We start from the raw sequence: 19613 nt of genomic DNA, 5'->3' as shown, positions 1-19613 counted from the left end.
CCACAATCTCAACACTCCCCTTTAACCGTGCCTTAGTCTTCTCTGCTTACTCCCCTCAGATACTTTGTATATATGGCCTTTCATTAGATGCCAATTTTCTATATGTTTCTCACTTTTCGTCTGTATGCGCTCCCTTTTCCATTATTGTTTCAAGTTCAACTTTTCGATACCTTTCGTTCAATGGCTGTTATCGAGTAGTGTAACATCTTTAAAGAGGTCACTGGGCGAGGTCAAGATTTCCATTAGTCCTTATACTCGTCTAACCTGTCACCCTGTCACCTCTATTAATTAATTTGCCCTCACTTCTGGTGTCTGCCCTTTGCCCTGTACTCAGTATACAGTACGGAATAACACTTTAATTGATACTGTTTGTTGTCGATTGGAGTCTTGAGTTCGCTTTACCTCTCTTGTTTTTCTGTTATTCTATCAACCGTTTTCTGTTAACCTTTATTCACATATTAAGATATTTAGATTACTCGATACCAACATCGATTCTATTATAGTATATAGTATATATATATATATATATATATATATATATATATATATATATATATATATATATGTGTGTGTATATATATATCTATATACTATATATATCATATATTATATATATATATATATTATATATAATATATATATATATCTATATATATATATAATATATAATGTATGTCCCCTCACACATATGTGATATATATATATATATATATATATATATATATATATATATATATATATATATATATATATATATATATATATATATGTATGTCCTCACAAAATATGTGTATATATATATATATATATATATATAGGTATATATATATATATATATATATATATATATATATGTTGTGAGGACATAGATAGACAGGTAACTAACTGGGTACTGATCGATGCTTCATTGCCCAAGCACGGGGTATACAATGACAGGTGCAGATGGACATGTCGTACCTGGGTCAGGTCGACAGAGGTCTGAACGCAGAGCTCGACAATTACTGTTTCTTTACAGACAAATAAATGATAATATGCACAGATTTAGTCTGTGTATACACATGATATTTATATTTGTGGGAAGGCCAGATAATTCTACATTGATTGATATACATTGGATCTTAGCAAGTTGTTGAAATTAAAATAAAAACATTGAAAAGATGTTGTCTCTATGAATAATGATTGGAAGATTAAATTAAATGAAATGAGGAACCTCTAGTCACGGTATTGTCGTGGAGGTAGGAGTCGTCCACGGCCGCATTTGGGCGTGCTTGGGGCTTCGGGAGCAGCCTTGTTTTGTGGAGGTACTCTGGGCGCCTACCAGTTTCTTCCCTGATGTCGTCGTCGTCCATCAGGAAGATGGGTTTTAATATGTTGATAGAGACCTAGGCTTCACGGCCATGTATCATGACGAGGTAGGCTTTGTCCGTTCGGCTGATTATGTGGTATGACCCCCAGTAGGGTCATGTCAAAGGCATCCTTCCTAACGAAGACGTGTTCGCAAGTATCCAGGCCTTTGGGCTTGAAGTGTTTGGTCCTGTTGGAGGTTTTCAGGCAGGGCATGAACTTTCCTGTGATTTCCAGCAGTCTTGGAATCAGTGTATCTGATTCGGCCGCATCCGTGGGGAAGAATTTGCCAGGTACGGCTGATGCCTTGCCGTGGACTTTCTCTACTGGTGATGCCTTGCTGTTTGCTTTCAGTGCAGTGCGTAGACCCAGCAGGACCTAGGATAGCCGTGACTTCCAGTTTTTGTCTGTGCAGAGCACCATCAGGGCGACCTTTAATGAGCGGTGGGTCCTCTCCACCATGCTGTTAGCTGCGTGGTTGTATGCAGTGTGCTGTGGAGTGTCGTTCCCATCAGGCGAGCCAAGGAGGCCCACAGGTCAGACAGGAAGGCAGGACCTTGGTCCATGGTGATGTCGTCTGGTACACTGAAGAGGCTGATCCAGCTTGAGAGAAGGGCCTCCACACAAGCGCTAGTAGTGGCTCCTGTCATAGGAATCGCCTCGGGCCACCTAGTGGATTGGTCGATGATAGTCAGGAGGTATCTGGCATCCCTCGACTGAGGCAAAGGGCCCACAATGTTGATGCGGATGTGCCCGAACCGTCACCTGGGTTGCGGGAAATCCCCCATGCCTGATTCTGTGCGTTAGCTGATTTTGCTTGTTTAGCAAGCCACACACCTCTTGGCCCACTCTTGTACGTCCTTCCTGATCCTATGCCACACGAATTTTTCCATCATTAGCTGCGTCTTCGTTAGTCCTGATGAATGAGACAGTCTGTGAATCACATCGAACACCTGTCTCATTCGTGAAGATGTGGTGGTAGATTCCGTGTTCGGCCGGTGTTCCTGCCACCTGACGCAGTACCAGTTTGAAGATGTCGGGAAACTCTCACAGGGCAGTGTCGTACTTGTGCAGCACGAGGGAGCATACGGCAGGTATGCCCAGTCTAGCTATGAGTGGTTGAGAATGGCAGGTCCTCATGTTCAGTAAACTTTTGCAGCCCATGTCTACCAGAAGTATGTGATGAGCCATGAAGTCAGCTCCCAGCAGAGGAACCTAGACGTCCATGATGATGAAGGGCCAGTCGTAGGTGCAGCCCAGGAGCGATATCTTGAGGGTCTGGGTCCTATAGCAGTGGATGGGACTCCCGTTTGCAGCCACCAGTGCAGCTGTGGTGTTGGGCGTGCGGTTGGGGTCCTCCTCTGATGGCAAGAATGCTGACTACATCGCCTCTGTGTCTGCCTGCATCCTATGGCCAGATACGGCGTCGCGGATGTAGAACCCCACTGGGTGGGATCCTGTAGAGTTTGTGGCTAGAGCTGCTGTTGAGGGTGACCGCCATCCTAGTTTTTTGGAAAGGCGCAGGGTGCTCTGCAATTCCTGGCGTCCTTCCCGAACTGCCGATGATAATAACACCAGGATGAACTGATCTTCCTCTGTTGCTGCGGGGGTGCCTTCTTCCGATAGACTGCATTCACATCCGTCTTGTCAGGTTCCTCCACCACTGCGCTGTTGGCTGAAGGCATCGCGACGTATCTCGAGGCTCTGGTGGCCTCGTGGAGCTTCTGGGTCTTGTCCATCAGGGCATCCATCAAGATTGTGTCCGCCTCTGTGATTTGCACCCTCATGTCCTGTGGAAGGCATCGTAGGAAAATCTCCCACAACAGGATGATCTCCTTCCTCTGCCCATCCTCGTCGACTTCAAGCAGCAGCAGGAGGCCCGTCAACTCGTCCCATGCATCCTTGGGTGCTGTGTCTGCCGGGGCTGGTTGATGAGGTTGAGGACTTGGATGGCCCACACCGGAACAGGAAGGGAGTATGTCCCGATGAGTTTGTTCTTCAGGTCCCCGTAGGTTATCTGACCAGCCTGTGTGTCCAACCACGGGGTGATGTGGCAGGTGACGGAAAATTTGTGTGGCACGGGATCAGGAAGGACGTACGGGAGTGGGCCAAGAGGTGTGTGGCTTGCCGATCAAGCAAAATCAGCCGACACACGGAATCAGGCGTGGATTTCCAGCAACCAAGGTAACGTCTTTTCAATGTGTTTATATTCATTTCAACGACTTGCTAAGTTCCAATGCATATCAATCAATGTAGAATTCTCTGGCCTTTCCGCAAATATAAATTTCTTGTGTACACACAGACTACGTCTGTACATACCTATCATTTATATATCTGTAAAGAAACAGATTGTCAATCTCATCTTACTATTTGTAGATCTATCGAAAGAAAGAAATTGAAAACATGAAGGAATTAATTAATCACTGTAATATATGGTGTCACGGAGACAATAAACTTACACATGCACGAGCAAAGGAGAACTAGACCGAACGACAGAGCTGTTTCAGTGGAAAATCCTATCCATTACTACTACTACTACTTTCTGATTTGACGTTTTGAATACGAGAAGAAACTTGTCCTGCGATAATAGCTACTGTTAGAGGAAGAAAGACAGAAAGAAAGGTAGTTAGACGAAAGTTGTGCTGCGCACGTAGATAAGAGAGTGCATTTGGTGTCTACCTTTAAAAGGGGAAAGTGGCAGGGGCGAGTATAGAATAACGGGACAAGTTCCGCAAACGTAAACAAACCTATCTTGGCCTAGAATGTCGGGTCTTGACCTGGCTAACCAGAACTTACATCCTAACTCCAACAAACCAAACTTATCCTACAAAGCCCCCGAACCTGGTCGGGCAAGGTGTCCAAGGCCTTTTAACTTATGCTAGGGTAAACAACCGAGTGGACTAGCCAACTCACCGACTACCGTGGTTTTGGCCACCCACCCTCCGAAAAAGTACTCTAACACGTCCTGGCACTGAAGATTGTCATCAGTAATGAGTTGTTGGTGGTGATAGCAGGAGCTCAAGACCTCTACTCTCCTTTCGAAGTAAGTATTTTCTCCAAAGTTAGAAATTAAGGCCATATTTTAAGATTTAAACAGAGGGTAATGAAAATTGTGGCCAACTTAGTACACACTACCCCAAAACGCTTTCGAAATTTTTACCAATGATTAAAAACCTTTAGAAGATTGACGCCATCTCAATGTTTGCGAAGTCACTTGTGTCAACAAACTTCCCATTTCCTGTGCTAAATGCGCACACCACTTGTACCCATAGACGCTGGGGCACTTTCATCACAACAATCGTAAACCCGACTTCTAACCAGTACTTATTCAAGGGGACTATGGCATTCTTTGTGGCGTTTTGCACTTTTTAATTTTTTATCAGTGTTGTCAATTGGTATGTGTTTACCCTCCAAACTGGGTATACCTAGTACCTAAGACTTACACAAAGCCTGGGAAATAAGTGAAATTAGCGTATCTGTTTGTAGTATATATACATATCACAGCAATTTTATCATTACTGCATTACTGTAACAACTAGAATTCAGGGAAACAGTTTGTAAATGCATCGGCATATGTGTGAAGCTCCACTATACACTATTATTTTCCATCTGTCCATCCACCTGTGGTGTTTTTGTATGGTAACACTGCGTCCCAGGCTTTAAATAGTTACGGTATGTCTAAGTTTTAGGTAAATAAAAGGATATCTGGGTGTACATTTGCAACTGAAAAGTGTTTTAATAATTTACTGTATGCGAAGCACACCGTTACTATTCGAAATATGATATTATTATTATTGTTGAATGTAAGCTGAATGTAACTATCTAAAGCCCGGGATGCAGTGTTACCATACGGAAACACCATAGGTGGATGGACAGATGGAAAAAAACAGAGTATAGATTGGCAACAATGAGTAATTTTTTTGTCGCGTCGTCTACTGGTAAGTATGCATACATCAGAAATATTTGTAATTTGGGGGGGTTAATTTGGTTGCCTAAAAGAGATAATAGACATGAATTAAATAAACATTTTGAAGTAAAGTTAAACTAAATAATGAGTAAAGTAAACAATTAAGGAAATAAAGCTTTGCACCTCATAAACAGTGTAGTCATCTGCTGCTCGTAACTGTGTTTGCGGAGTGAGTGCTTAGGAACCAGGAACAGCAACATGGTTCAAGTGCAATTTGGAGTGAATTAAGACCAAAATGTGTATAATTACAATCAAATAAGCATTGTGGAGTTTCAATTGTGATGGCAGTAAGGATAAAACCACCGATTACAAGGTAAAAATGAATTCAGTTCAAACCATGACCCCGGGAATAAAAAGTTTCATACTTTCACTAATATAGGCAACTAAATGTTGTTTTATTGTGCTGATTACAACTGCAATCTTGAGTAAGATCAATAAACGTTACATATATACGCTAACATTGTTCAAATGAGTGCTGGGAAGGCTGGGAAAGATGGTGGATTGTCTGTAGTTAGAACGGCCAGCCACACGATTGCTGCCATATTGGACTTCAAAACTGCCTTGAAAACATATTTTGAAGTCCAATATGGCAGCAATCGTGTGGCTGGCCGTTCTAACCACAGACAATCCACCATCTTTCCCAGCCTTCCCAGCACCCATTTGAACAATGTTAGCGTATATATGTAACGTTTATTGATCTTACTCAAGATTGCAGTTGTAATCAGCACAATAAAACATTTTGTTGCCTATATTAGTGAAAGTAAGAAACTTCTTATTCCCAGGGTCATGGCTTGAACTGAAATTCATTTTTACCCTGTAATCGGTGCATTTATCCTTACAACCACCACAACTGAAACACCACAGTGCTTATTTGATTGTAATCATACATGTTTTAGTCTTAATTCACTCCAAATTGCATTTGAACTACGTTGCAGTTCTGGTTCCTAAGCACTCACTCCACAAACACAGTTACGGGCAGCACACAAGTACATGGTTTGTGAGGTGCAAAGCTTTATTCCCTTAATTGTTTACTTTACTCATTAATTAGTTTAACTTTACTTTGTTACTTCAAAATGTTTATTTAATACATGTCTATTATACCTTTTTGGCAACCAAATTAACCCCGAAAAATTACAGATATTTCTGAAGAACATACGAGCAGACGACGGCAAAATGACTCATCGTTGCCAATCTAGTGGAGCTTTACACATACGGCGATGCATTTACAAACTGTTTACATGAATTCTAGATGTAATAGTAATGCAATAATAATAAAATTGCTCTAATATGTATATATACTACAAATAGATACGCTAATTTCATTTATTTCCCCGGTTTTGTGTAAGTCTTTTACCCAGTTTGGAGGGTAAACACATACCAATTGGCAACTCTAATAAACAATTGAAGAGTGTGAAGAATGCCGTAGGTACTGTTTACAAGCAAAACTGTTGATTTGTTCCGACACGGCATACAAACCTTCGGTCCTTTACAATAGGAAGGTTACTAGCGGCAGCTGGATAGGTCGTAAGCTTTCGAACAAGGGTTCGGTAGTTAACTGCTTGTCCGACAGGCAGCGCGCGCGCGACTGGGAGGTAAACAAATCACTTTTGCTTTCGGCCTCACGGTGGATGGACGTGTGTGTTCGCTCTCTGCCCTGCTGCTCGTCGTTTGCTTTCTGTTTTGTTTGTAATTGTGTATGAAAGATTGTAAGTACAGTTTTCTCTCTTTTCATATTAATTACGCTGATCATTAATGATGGAATCTCCGCGCCTCGCTACCCCAGGAGACTTTGCCCGGGTACCGAAGGGCGCAAATGTGGGAAATTCAGATCTTTTCCCGAGATAGACCCTCATGTTTTGTGTGCTCGGTGCCGGGGGCGCGAATGCACCCGGCCGAGCCTGTGATGTTTGTATGAACTGGTCGGAGGCGCAGGTGACATTGTATGAGGGCAGGAAGAAGCGAAGGCCTGCAAAGGAGTCGTCGGAAAGCTCTCCCGCGACTCCTTTGGTGACGGACACTTCGTCTTCTTTCCTGCCGCCCGCTCAACTTCCTCGTATCGCGCCTTCCCCTTCGGGGGGGGTGTCTAGGTCCTTCTCCTCTCCCGATGTGTCGAGTGTGGAGGAGGGCGCTAGATACCCCGACGTAGAGTTGTACTCTGGGTCCTCTATCCGCTCGTCTTCGCGCGAGCGGGTAGAGGATCCTCCTAATCACCCGACTTTTGCCTCCTCAGGTGCGGTTGCCGTGAAGGATGACCTTGGACAGGTGTGGGCGTCGTTGGGGACTGCAGGGCGTGCCGAGTGTCCAGGGGCTGCTCTATCATCTCGCTGGCTCCGTGGCGGTTACGCACGCTACGGTAACAACCACCACCACGACCCTGACAACACCTGGCTACGCGTCACCTCCTCACCTGGTGTACACCCAGCACGCGGTCTCTGTAACACCAACAACATCGGTGCAGGGGCCAGTCGCCGTAACTCGGGGGAGTGTGATGCCGCCACCGGGTTTTTTTTTTGCCGTGCTGCCGCGACCGGACTTCATGTGCCCGCAGAGCTCGCCCCTGGACCTCCCACCGGTACGATGACGTCTGTGCCGCTGGTTCGACCAGCTGTATCTGCCGTACCTGCCGTGACCACTGCTGCTGTTCCTGATCCTGTTCCTGCCGTGTCTGCTGCCGTTCCTGTGATGCCCGCACCTGCTGATGTCGTTCCGTTCCATGGCGCCGCTGCTCCCGATGCTGGTCTGTTCGGACAGGTACGTCCGGGCCCTGTTGCTTCGGCAACAGCAGCCCCGGCTCCGTCCTGGATGACAGACCTGACATCGGTCTGAGGAGGTGACGAAGAAGAAGAAGAAGAGGAGGAAGGTGTCGTCGTCGTCTTCATCGTCTTCTTCGTCGTCGTCGTCTGCCGCCTCTTCCCCTTCTTTCTTCTAAGGCTCCCCCGCCTAAGAAGAAGAAGGTCGCCTCCCCCCCCCCTAAGAAGTCTCTTCGGGAGCTTCTAAGGGCCCGTCTCGCCCTGGTGAGACGGGGGGTTCTTCCGCTGGTCGCCCTGGCTCCTTCGGGAGCAGGACCCGTCTCTTCTCCCGCAAGGAAGAAGACTACGGGGACCAGAGGGGTGCCGGCTAACACCGGCACTTCCTCACCTGCTGTCAGTGGTTCGGCCACAGCAGCAGGGTCCGTCTCGGCCTCTCGTTCGCGGGAGGTACCGAGTGTACGGTCGCCTACCAGCGACCGTGCAGCCAGGAACCAGACCCCTGAGTCCGCTCAGCGTCAGGTTCACGGCACGGAGCGGAAGACTGGTGACAGCCGCTTTCACGCGACTCTCACCAGACCAGCTCTCGCTCTCGCGGCGAGCAGCTGGCTACCCGGGCGGACGTGACGGTCCATGACCGGCCACGGGCTGAGGCTGGGAAGAGGTCCCCCCGTTCGCCGGCACCAGCCACGGCTGGTACCAGCGACGTGACGCGCCGTGAGGATACGCACCGGTCTCACCGTGACAGTGGAGCTCGCCGGTCGCCTGACCGTCACTCTCACAGAGAGCGATCGGGTACGGCGACCAGCACCAGCTCCTCCTGACACACGAGACCCGGGGGCCGCTGTTTCTCGGGTCCAGCCGTTCTCCACAGCGAGACCGGCTACGACCTAGGCCTGCCAGCTCGATCCGCCACCGCGGGTTGACGATCGCCCTGCAGTCTTCCAAGCCCGCTGGTTCTGCCAGCGAGCGAGGAGGGAGCGTCAGGTCTGCCTCTCCCCATACCTTCAACCCTCCTCGGGTTTTTCTACACCGGGCGAGGGGCGAGGTATTGAGGAGTGATCGTGAAGGGTGCGCCCTTCAGGATCCCGCCACGTCGTCGTACGTACCAGGCTCGGTTCTCGGACCAGCCAGGTCTTACGCACAGGTGGTTGGAGGAGACCGAGAGGGGGCTGTCGCTGCTCCTCTCCTTGAGGGAGGAGGGTCTCGGAGGTACTCCTGTTCGAGGGACTGGACGGTCCGACTCCACAGGATGCTATCACGCCCGAGATCCAGAGGAACTTTGCCGAGGTTATTGCGCTGATTCGTCAGCACAACGACCTCGGGGAAGGATCGCCGCTCCCACCATCCGAGCCCCACCGTCCCGGCTCGAGTCGTTCTGGGGCCGAAGAGGGAAGGGAAACCCAGACCGACGGTGGGTTTGCCGCGGTCAGAGCTGGCTGACTCAGTGCTGGACCAAGTTGAATCGCTTGTCTCTGGACAGGACGGTTTCGCTGAAGTCTGGCAGGTCTAGCAAGCTACTTCCACCTCCCTCTGCTACGACAGCGGCGTTTTTACAGTGCCATCTGAGGATCCGATGGCCGCCCAAACAGGTGAAACCCGGAGTTAGCGAGGCTGACTCCGGGTGTGTCTCTGCAACAGCTCCTGTCCGAGAACCTGTGGTTCTCGCAGCAAGAGGCACTAGGCCTGGAATCTACCGCCATGGCAGCTTTCCAGGCCGTCTCCTGGCTAGATCTGTGGTCCCTCACAGTATCTAAGGTCGCAGCCAACTCTGGGGGAATTTCTCCCGAAGATGACTCGGCCTTCAGGAGACTTTGCCAGTCTGGGGGAAGAGCCATCTCCTTCCTTGCCCACCAGACGGTGAACCTGTGGGCCAACCTGGTTCTCCGACGAAGGGACGCTGTCCTTACTCTCGGGTTTCCAGGGCGGCCGGGCGTGAAGCGGCATTGGGTCTTCGAAACGGACCTCTACGGAGTTCCACGTCTCTCTTCCCACGAGAGATGGTGGACGCTGCGGTGGACAGACGGCGCACTGATGACAGTGACCGTCTGGTTCACCAGGCAGTCTCGAAGGCTTCTGGGCAGCCTCGGACTGCGGCCAAGTCTAAGAGCTCGGCTAGCGCCTCCTCGGCTGCTAAGACGGTTGCTGCGTCGAAGCCCCGAGGAGTGACTCTGTCTTCTTCGACTTCTTGGTAAGGGTGGGGGGCCGTAACCAGCCCTCCTCCCAGCCCTCCTCATCCCGTGGAGGCTCTGGGAAGAAGTCGAAGACAGGGGGGGAAACGCTAGGGACGGCGTTCCCCCTCACCTGCTGCCGGAAGTGGGGGGGTGCCTGGCCAGCCATTGGGCAACTTGGCAGCGCTACGGCGCCGAGACCTGGATAGTAGATGTCCTTCGGGAGGGATATCTATTACCCTTCGAATCTCGGCCACCCCTCACCTCCAACCCGGTCCAACAGCAGTCGTACGTCCCCGGGTCACCGAAGGACGTAGCACTCAGACAGGAGATCAAGACCATGCTGAGCAAGAGAGCTGTAGAGATCGTCACGGATCAGTCACCGGGCTTTTACAGTCGACTCTTCCTGGTGGAAAAGTCTACGGGAGGCTGGCGCCCGGTGATAGATCTCTCTGATGACCGGCTTGTTCGCCAGACCCGGTTCACGATGGAGACGGCACGCTCAGTGCTCGACTCCATCAGGGAGAAACGATTTCATGCTTTCAGTGGACTTGAAGGATGCGTATTTCCAAATACCCATTCATCAGTCCTCCAGAAAAGTACCTCCGCTTCATCCTCGACGGGACGGTTTGTACCAGTTCAGGGCACTGTGCTTCGGTCTCTCAACCGCCCCACAGGTGTTCACGCGAGTGTTCACTCTGGTGTCTGCTTGGGCCCATTCGCACGGGATACGTCTGATGAGGTATCTCGACGATTGGTTAGTCCTGGCGAGCTCCCGCTCGCAGTTGCTACAGGACAGGGATCGACTGCTCGAGTTCTGTCGCGATCTGGGGATCGTGGTGAACTTCGAGAAGTCCGATCTCGAGCCCAAGCAGAGGATGAAGTACCTGGGTATGCTGATCGACACGGTAGCAGGGCGAGTCTTCCCCGCAGACTCGCGGATCAGCAGATTCAGGGAGGCAGCCAACCAGTTCCTGTCTCGGCAGGAACAGGTAGCTCAGCGATGGCAAGTCGTGATCGGACACCTGTCGTCACTCGAGAAGTTAGTCCCTCACGGGCGTCTTCACCTGCGGTCTCTTCAGTGGAGACTAAAGGAGAGTTGGTCACAGGCGACGGATCCCCAAGCTTTCAGTGTCACTGACACAGGAGGTGAGGCAGGACCTAGCCTGGTGGCTCGACGACAGGAACCTCTTAAGAGGAGTGCCTCTGCGCACTCCCCCCCCGGACTGCAGCTGTTCTCAGACGCATCGACCGAGGGATGGGGCGCACACCTGGAGGAGTTGCTGACTTCAAGGAGTGTGGGACGAGAACGACAAGCACCTTCACATCAATGTACTGGAACTCAGGCAGCGTTCTCGCTCTCCAAGAGTTTCAGGACCGCTTGATGGGACACCTCATGGGTGTTGATGTGCGACAAACACCACGGTTGGTGGCTTACGTCAACAAACGGGGGGCCTAGTGTCCCTCCGTTGTACCAGTTGACTCGGCAGGTGCACGAGTGGGCTCAGGCACACTCAGTAGAGCTGTCGGCACGCTACATTCCAGGGGAAGAGGAAGGTGTAGTAGCAGACACGCTCAGCCGTCGGGATCAGGTGATAGGGACCGAATGGTCTCTACACCAGGACGTGGCGGAAAGGCTCTTCGACCTGTGGGGGTCGACCAGTCGTGGATCTGTTCGCCACCCGGCACAACAGGAAGCTCCAGGTGTTCTTCTCGGCCGTGCCGGACCCATGGGCAGCTGCAAGAGGACGCTCTTCAACACCCCCCGTGGGACAACCTCTTCGCCTATGCCTTTCCCCCCGTTTCAGCCTGATTCGCAAGGTGATCAGTCGAGCGCTGGTCACCCCGAATCTCAGGATGATCCTGGTGGCTCCCAAATGGCCACAGGCCATTTGGTATCCGGACCTGCTGGCTCTTCTCGCAGGAGAACCGAGAGAGATCCCCTTGGCACAACCTTCTCGCCCAGCCACACGTCGAGCGGTACCACCGAGCAGTCCAGTCCCTACGTCTTCACGGCTGGCTGTTATCCACCATCTCTTGCGAACGAGAGGCTTTTCTCGTAGCGCAGCAACAGAGATGGCTGGGAACGTCCGTCAGTCCTCTGCAGCTGTGTACCAGGGGAAGTGGGCCGTCTTCTGTGGTTGGTGTCGTAGACGGGGTCTATCTCCTCTCAGAGCCACTCTTCAGCAGGTAGCGGATTTCCTCGTGTTTCTTCGCCGAGAGAAGCTCCTATCAGTCCCCACAGTGAAAGGATACAGAGCCGCCTTGGCGCTCGTCCTGAAACTGAGGGGGTTGGACATCTCGAACTCGTTCGAGATCTCCTTGCTGATGAGGAGCTTCGAGAGGTCTTGCCCACCCAGGGAACTCAGGCCCCCTGCGTGGGACGTGACTCTCGTCCTTAGGAGGTCTGACTCGAACAACCGTTCGAGCCACTCCGAGAGTCCGTCAGACAGGGATCTGACCCTCAAGACCCTCTTCTTGCTGGGCCCTGGCATCGGCGAAGAGAGTAGGGGAACTTCATGGTCTTTTTCCTATGATGTACGACACTCCAGGGGATGGGGATCCGTGACGCCTCGATTTCGTCCCGAACTTCGTTGCGAAGACTCAGAAAAACCCTTCAGTCCCTGATGACAGGTTCGAGTCATTCACGATTCCCCCCTCCCTATTGGACTTCACCGATAATGATGCGGATGAGATGCTGCTTTGTCCTGTGAGGGCGCTACGGCGCTATCTGAAGAGAACTCGTCACCTCAGGCCTGAGTGTCGACGCCTCTTCGTTAGCACCGGGGTCACCAAGAAAGAAGTATCCAAGAAACACTCTTTCTTTCTGGCTGCGTGAGGTCCTCAGGAGGGGCGTATGAGGCTGATGGTAGTGACGACATCCGTACGTCCGTCCGAGAGCTCACGAAGTCAGAAGTATTGGCCCCTCGTTGGCGTTTCGCAAGAACTTCTCCGTGGCGCAGGTCCTGAAGGCAGGGGTCTGGTCTAACCAGACTACCTTTACGTCCTTCTACCTTCGGGTATATTGCCCACAGGTCCTTGGACACCTTTTCCTTGGGACCCGTGGTGGCTGCTCAACAAGTTGTGAGCTAACCCAGACCCTCGCAGGCTGAACAGCATCGAGTCCTGGTGTGACTGTGTGGATGGATGTGTGAGTGAGTGAGTGACTGGCTCTCTCTTCCCATCTCTTCCTTCCCCTCTACCTGCGGGCAGAGGGCCATGGTCGTCACTACGCTGGATGAGGACGAGATGCAGGTGAGCTATATGACAGAGCCCCATCCTGTCCCTTTCACTAGGGATAGGAGCAGAATATCCACCACTTCCTTCTGCAAGGGGGGGGAAGTGGATGCCGACAAGAGTCAAACCCATGACTTATATTTGCTCCTGTACAGGAACAAGTTCTTGCATTGCTGTACTAAGAGATGCGCATGCCCCTCTCTTAGTACTCGTCCAGAGGTCTGACCATTGATCCTGCGGTGCACACCCCGATCAATCGGACAGAGGCTTGGATCCCTCCCTCGCTCTTACGACCAGGGAAGCTTCCAAGGTAGGGCGAACACCAGTCTGTTCACAAAAGACTCAGATTCCACACAAGAAGTGAGTCTTCCTATTGTAAAAGGACCGAAGGTTTGTATGCCGTGTCGGAACAAATGACAATTTGTCCAAAATTGCATTTTTCCTAACTATACAAACTGAGGTCCTTTTACACATAGCCCCACCTCATGCCACCCCTCACTCTGCAGTTTTTGCTTGGGCCAAACCAAAGCAAAAGTGATTTGTTTACCTCCCAGTCGCGCGCGCGCGCCTGTCGGACAAGCAGTTAACTACCGAACCCCTTGTTCGAAAGCTACGACCTATCCAGCTGCCGCTAGTAACCTTCCTATTGTAAAAGGACCTCATTTTGGTTTGTATAGTTAGGAAAAATGCAATTTTGGACAAATTGTCATATTTGAGTCAGGAATCTAGTTACTTTTTCAACAACGAATATTTTCAAATTAATAATCATGAATATGTAAAAATATTTATGCAATTCATGACCTTATACAGCTGTTTAACTATTTATTTAAACAATTATCTAGTGCACGCTTCTTCTTTCTTCTTCTTCTACCAGAAATCATAGTTTCCTTTAAAAAGTAGTGGTTGGAAGTCGTCGTTTATGATTTTTGTGAAGAAAGTGCCCCAGTGTCTATGGGTACAAGTGGTGTGTGGATTTAGCACATGGAATGGGAAGTTTATTGACACAAGCGACTCCGCAGTAATCGAGATGGCGTTAATTTTCTAAATATTCCGAGTTGTAAGTAAAAATTTTGAAAGCATCATGGAGGTAGTGTGCACTGCATAGGGCCAGACTTTTCATTACCCTCTGTTTAATCTTAAAATATGGCCTTAATTTGTAACTCTAGAGAAAATACTTACTTCGAAAGGAGAGTAGAGGTCTCGAGCTCCTGCTCTCACTACCAAGAACTCATGACTGATGACCATCTCCGGTGTCAGGACGGGCTAAAGTATTTTTTTGGAGGGTGGCTTCAAACGTGGTAGAAAGTGGCTCGGCTAGTCCAGTCGGTTGTTTCCTTATTTAATTGGTGAAACAAGAATGCAATTACATCTTTAAGCATACCATTCAAAAGATTGAAGTTTTGTCAACATAATGTGATATATGAAAGTGCCATACGAACTAAAATAGGCATGTAGGTCTTGTTCTGGGCAGAACTCGTGTGGTCCAGCCGCTCATGTAAGATACTTCCTCTTCCTCTCCCTCATCAGAAGAGATTCTATGTGCCCTTTGAGAGGCCACTGGCAACAAAACAGGTTGACCTGGACCTGATTTGTCTAGGCCCAGGTCTGTCGCATGAAGATGCATGAGGGTAGGTGTCTGGAATAGTCAGACTTCCTGTGTGTCATTCTACCTGAGGGATGTTGCCCACAAATCTCTAGACATTTCTTTGGGACTTGTGGTTGCTGCCCAATAGGTTTTGTAGTCACACAACCTCCAAATAGTAGGACAGAGTCATTGTCTCATTCAATATACAGTACCTTGGTCTGGTATGTCTTAAATTGTAAATATGGAATTACTGGATTCCTTTACTTTGTTTAATATGGTTTGGGCCAAAGTACTTGCAGGAGTTAGACAGGATAAAGGCAAGCATGCTCTGGGAATTTGTTTCCTGTCAGTGATAGGGTTCTGTCACACATGTCCTCTCTTGTGACAAAGGGGAGCAAGCAGAGGCTAAACCCTTTGGTCGTATTAACTAGAACTAAATTGCTTTCCAACACGAAGTCTCCTACAAGAGATGTCATGGTTCTCCGAAATATCTTTCACTATAGAATGGCCACTCATTCCCAGGGGCCCTACTATTCTAGCCAGCCTTTTTCTCCAGACCAGTAAGAGGTTACAGAAACTTATGACCTCCCATGCTTGTAAGGTAACCAGGATCTTGGAAATTCTCTGGTGGCTTTCAATTAGAGTCTGTTTGCTAATACATACTGACCTCCCTCCTAAGGTGTAAGTCTCCTATATAAAAGGCAATGGTGTATGTTATTCCTGTAGGAACAAATAACAAATGTTAGTAACAGTTTTTATTTTTCATAGGTATACAAACCAGAGCCTTTTACATTCTTTGCCACCTAAGCTGTCCTGCTCAGTCTCTGCAGCCATGGGAAGAGTGAGGGAGGGATAATCCCCACCTCCCCCACACACACTCCTTATCTCTACTTGTTAACCACCTTGTTCTACTTTCTTTTTCTTTCTTTTTACCAAGTTTCGGCCAGTTTCCAGCATGTGCTGAAAGATGCTCCAACATAAAAGGTGCTAGTTTGTACACCTAAGAAAAGTACAAATTGTTGTAAACAAATTTACAAATATGCATTTCTCCTTCAGCCTGTAATATAGTAGTACTTTACATATGTAGGAGAACAACGAATTATCTTATTTATATTCAGAATTGGATGATCACTGAAGGTTTTGGAGCAAGTAAGTTTGTGGTCAAGAATAATACAGTGCAAATGCAACATATTAACTTGAGTACATGTTTCTCTTCAATTACAGTACTGTTTGTTCAGCAATGTCTAATAATGAAGAAACCCCATCTAATGCAGGAAGCAAAAGTCAGCGCCTGAAAGCAGTGTAAAGTCAGGTTACATTGATGTCGTAAAAGGTTCATGAAATCAAAAATCAGCATTTTCTGGTGAGGTTTAATTTTGCAATACATTTATAGTCTTTATATGCTTCAGTAAATGGTCCTCTCTCATTTGGGTAAACAGTTCCTCTGACTTATTATGTGTGTATTGTGAAATACTAATAAGTATTTGATAGCATAGTCCACTGTCTCGTCCTAGAGGATCACCCTTCCCAGGGTCTATCCAGAGCTTCATAGTGACCAAACTAATGTCAAAGAATTCTCTTTTAGCTGGTCTTGTGGCTGGGTATTGTGTTGCAATGATGAAACATTATAACATGTGATAGAGTATAAATAGACTCGGATGGATATGAGGGCACCGTCTTTTATCCTCAGCAAATGCTGAACCCAGTTTACTTATGTCAAAACCTGCAAAAAGGGGCTATGCGCACATGCACCATTATAATGTTACGTAGTATCAAAATCGGACCAAGACGCCATTTCTTTCCTGGTAAGTAAACAATCAGAAGCCTCAGAAAATTTCATTCTTCTCTTATTGTTGTAGCTAAGTGCATGATTTTAAATTCCAGTTAAAAATGCTTTAGTTTAGATTGTGGAACAATGATTTTATTGTGCGTGAAAGGCAGTAAATCAGCCTTTTTGCCAGCACACATCGGCACTTCTCACGATTTGTGATAATTACTTTTTATACATTCAACTTCCCTGCCAGATATATACTTAGCTATAGACTCCGTCGTCTCCGACAGATTTCAAATTTCGCGGCACACGCTACAGGTAGGTCAGGTGATCTACCGCCCTGCCCTGGGTGGCAGGACTAGGAACCATCCCCGTTTTCTAATCAGAATTCTTCTGTCGCCCGGCACATCAACATTGTTGTTGGTTCCTCTCGATTGGTTTTTCTTTTTTCACCGGCAATTGATCTTCTTGACCGACTTTTGGTGACGTATCTGGATTGTTGGATTGGCATACGCTTTGTGGACTGTTTTGTGGACTTGATTTTGGATTTTTTTTTCTTTAAATATGTCTGACTCTGGTATGGTTGTGAGACGTTGTGTGAATGTAGGCTGTAAGGTGAGGTTGCCGAAAGCTTCGGTAGACCCTCACACGGTATGCAAGAGGTGCAGGGAGTATGAATGTTCTTTTACTAATACTTGTAAGGAATGTTGAGAACTTGAGTGAGAAACGAATGGAAGAATCTAACTAATTATTTAAAAAGTTAGAAAGAGAAGAGTGAGGAAGGCTTCTCATAGAAGTTTAAGGTAGTTCTAGATCTGAACTAATTCCAAGCTTGGGATCTTCCCCAAGGGTAAGTATTGCTACTTCTCCTTCCATTGCAGCCCCTTCTCCTATTGCAGAACCTGTAGATCTCGAGCCCTGAAAACTTCCCTGAGGAGTCTCCATCGAGAGTGAAGAAGGCAAGAAGAGCCATTCTTTCAACCAGAGTGAGAAGGAGGCAGGAGGTGGAGGCTATGGACTCCTCCCCTCCTCCTTCCCTCCTCCCGAAGAGGATAAGCGGAGGCCTACTAAGAGGTTCATGATGGCGATGCAGGAACAGATCGTCGTCGTTTGTAGGAGTCCTGTCAAAGGAGCCTCCTAGAAGGAAAGACACTTCCCTTCCTATTAAGAGATCCTCCAGACGTATGGAGGTATCTACCTCCAGGATCTATACTCCTACTCGAGGTGAGGTTTCCGGTACGAACCTGGATGAAACAATCAGACGTCTGGCACCGGCCAGGAGTGAGGAGTCACCAGGAGGCAGGAGCCAAGAGCCAGGAGTGAGGAGTCAACCAGGAGGCAGGAGCCCAGAGCCAAGAGTGTGGAGGCATCCAGGCAAGAGGCAAGAGCCAGGAGGCAAGAGCCAGGAGCAAGAGGCAGGAGGCAGGAGCCAAGAGCAGGGAGGCCAGGGAGCCAAGAGGCAGGTCAGGAGGCAGAGCCAGGGAGTCCGGAGTCAGGAGGCAGGAGTCCGGAGTCAGGAGGCAGGAGTCAGGAGTCAGGAGGCAGGAGTCAGGAGCCAGGAGGCAGGAGTCAGGAGGCAAGAGTCAAGAGCCAGGAGTCAAGAGTCGGGGACTCGTTCCTGGAGGTTATGACTCTTCGCCAAATAGGAGCTCCTCTCCTTCAGAACATAGGAGGTCTTGGAAGGACTCTCCCTCCAAACGTGAACTTTCTCCTTCGTCTGATCGAGGGTTAGACGAGTTGTCTGACGACGAACCTCCTGCTAATGAGGGACTTTCTAGTTACAAAGTCTTGGCCTCATTACTACTACAAGAGTTTGGAGATTCTCTTAGTCCTGCGGCTCCTCCTTCTCCTCGTTCGCTCTTTTCGAGCTCAGCTACGGCTAAATCGTCGGCCTTTTTGAAAATGAAAGCCTGCGATATCAATGAAGAAGGCACTCCATTCTTTAGATTCTTGGGCTGGAACTGAAGAAAAAGGAGTTAGGAAAGGACGGTATTCTGCATGCCTCCTTCCAGATTGCACGGGAAGAGAGGTATTTGGTATGGGACAGGAGAGACTATGGGTCTTTCTTTACCCGCCTCTGCAGATGCCGACTTCTCCAGTTTAGTGGAGGCCTCTAGACGTCACTCCTTAGGATCGGTCAGAGCGACGTGGATCACTTCAGAGTTGAACCACTTTTTCTAAAGGGGACTTTTTGTCACTTTAGAGGTGTTCAATTTTCTGGATTGGTCACTCGGAGTTCTGGCCAACAAATCTAAGGATCCGGAGTTTCTGAAGAACCCAGAAATTCTCCATAGCGTCCTGTCCTGCATGGACAAGGCAGTACAGGACGGTTCGGGTGAAGTGGCTTCCCTTTTTGGTGCTGGTCTCCTGAAAAAGAGATCAGTATATGGTTCCCTTTTATCGAAAGGGGTTTCTCCGAGCCAGAGGACTGCCTTACTGTTCGCCCCTCTATCAGATCATCTGTTTCCTTCTCAGTTAGTGAAGGATATATCTCGCTCGCTAACGTGAGAAGGCTACATCAAGACCTACTTACGCAAACGTCCAAGAAAGGACGACCGGTAGTGTCGACGGTTAAGAAGGAATCTCGTCTACTCAGCAGCCCTTTCGTGGAGGTGCAGCGGCTCGTCCCCCTACCAGAAAGAAGAGCTCTGAAAAGAGAGGAAGGTCTTCATTTAGGCCCTTCAAGAAATCGAAGTGACTTGTTGCTCCTCCAAGCACCAGTGGGCGCCAGACTCCTGAACTTTGCAGGAGTATGGGCACAAAGGGGAGCCGACCTTTGGTCAGTGTCGGT

General features: G+C 48.6%; 1 protein-coding gene across 2 annotated transcripts in view; it reads left to right on the top strand.

Annotated features, from left to right (window-relative positions):
- The first annotated feature begins 3294 nt into the window (after nt 1–3294).
- Nucleotides 3295–19613, top strand: part of LOC135222780 (DNA excision repair protein ERCC-1-like) — a 113780-nt gene continuing 97461 nt past the window's right edge. Inside the window, exons 1-2 of one of the 2 annotated variants that reach the window (XM_064261046.1) lie at nt 3295–3528; nt 16276–16414. The gene's annotated coding sequence lies outside the window, so the exon portion shown is untranslated. Of the gene's footprint in view, nt 3529–3840; nt 3967–16275; nt 16415–19613 lie in introns of those variants that run through there. The other variant, XM_064261045.1, reaches the window with a different exon arrangement.

This window comes from Macrobrachium nipponense, chromosome 8 (assembly GCF_015104395.2).
Source record: "Macrobrachium nipponense isolate FS-2020 chromosome 8, ASM1510439v2, whole genome shotgun sequence".
Lineage (NCBI taxonomy): Eukaryota > Metazoa > Arthropoda > Malacostraca > Decapoda > Palaemonidae > Macrobrachium > Macrobrachium nipponense.
This window is presented reverse-complemented; position numbering and strand designations above follow the sequence as displayed.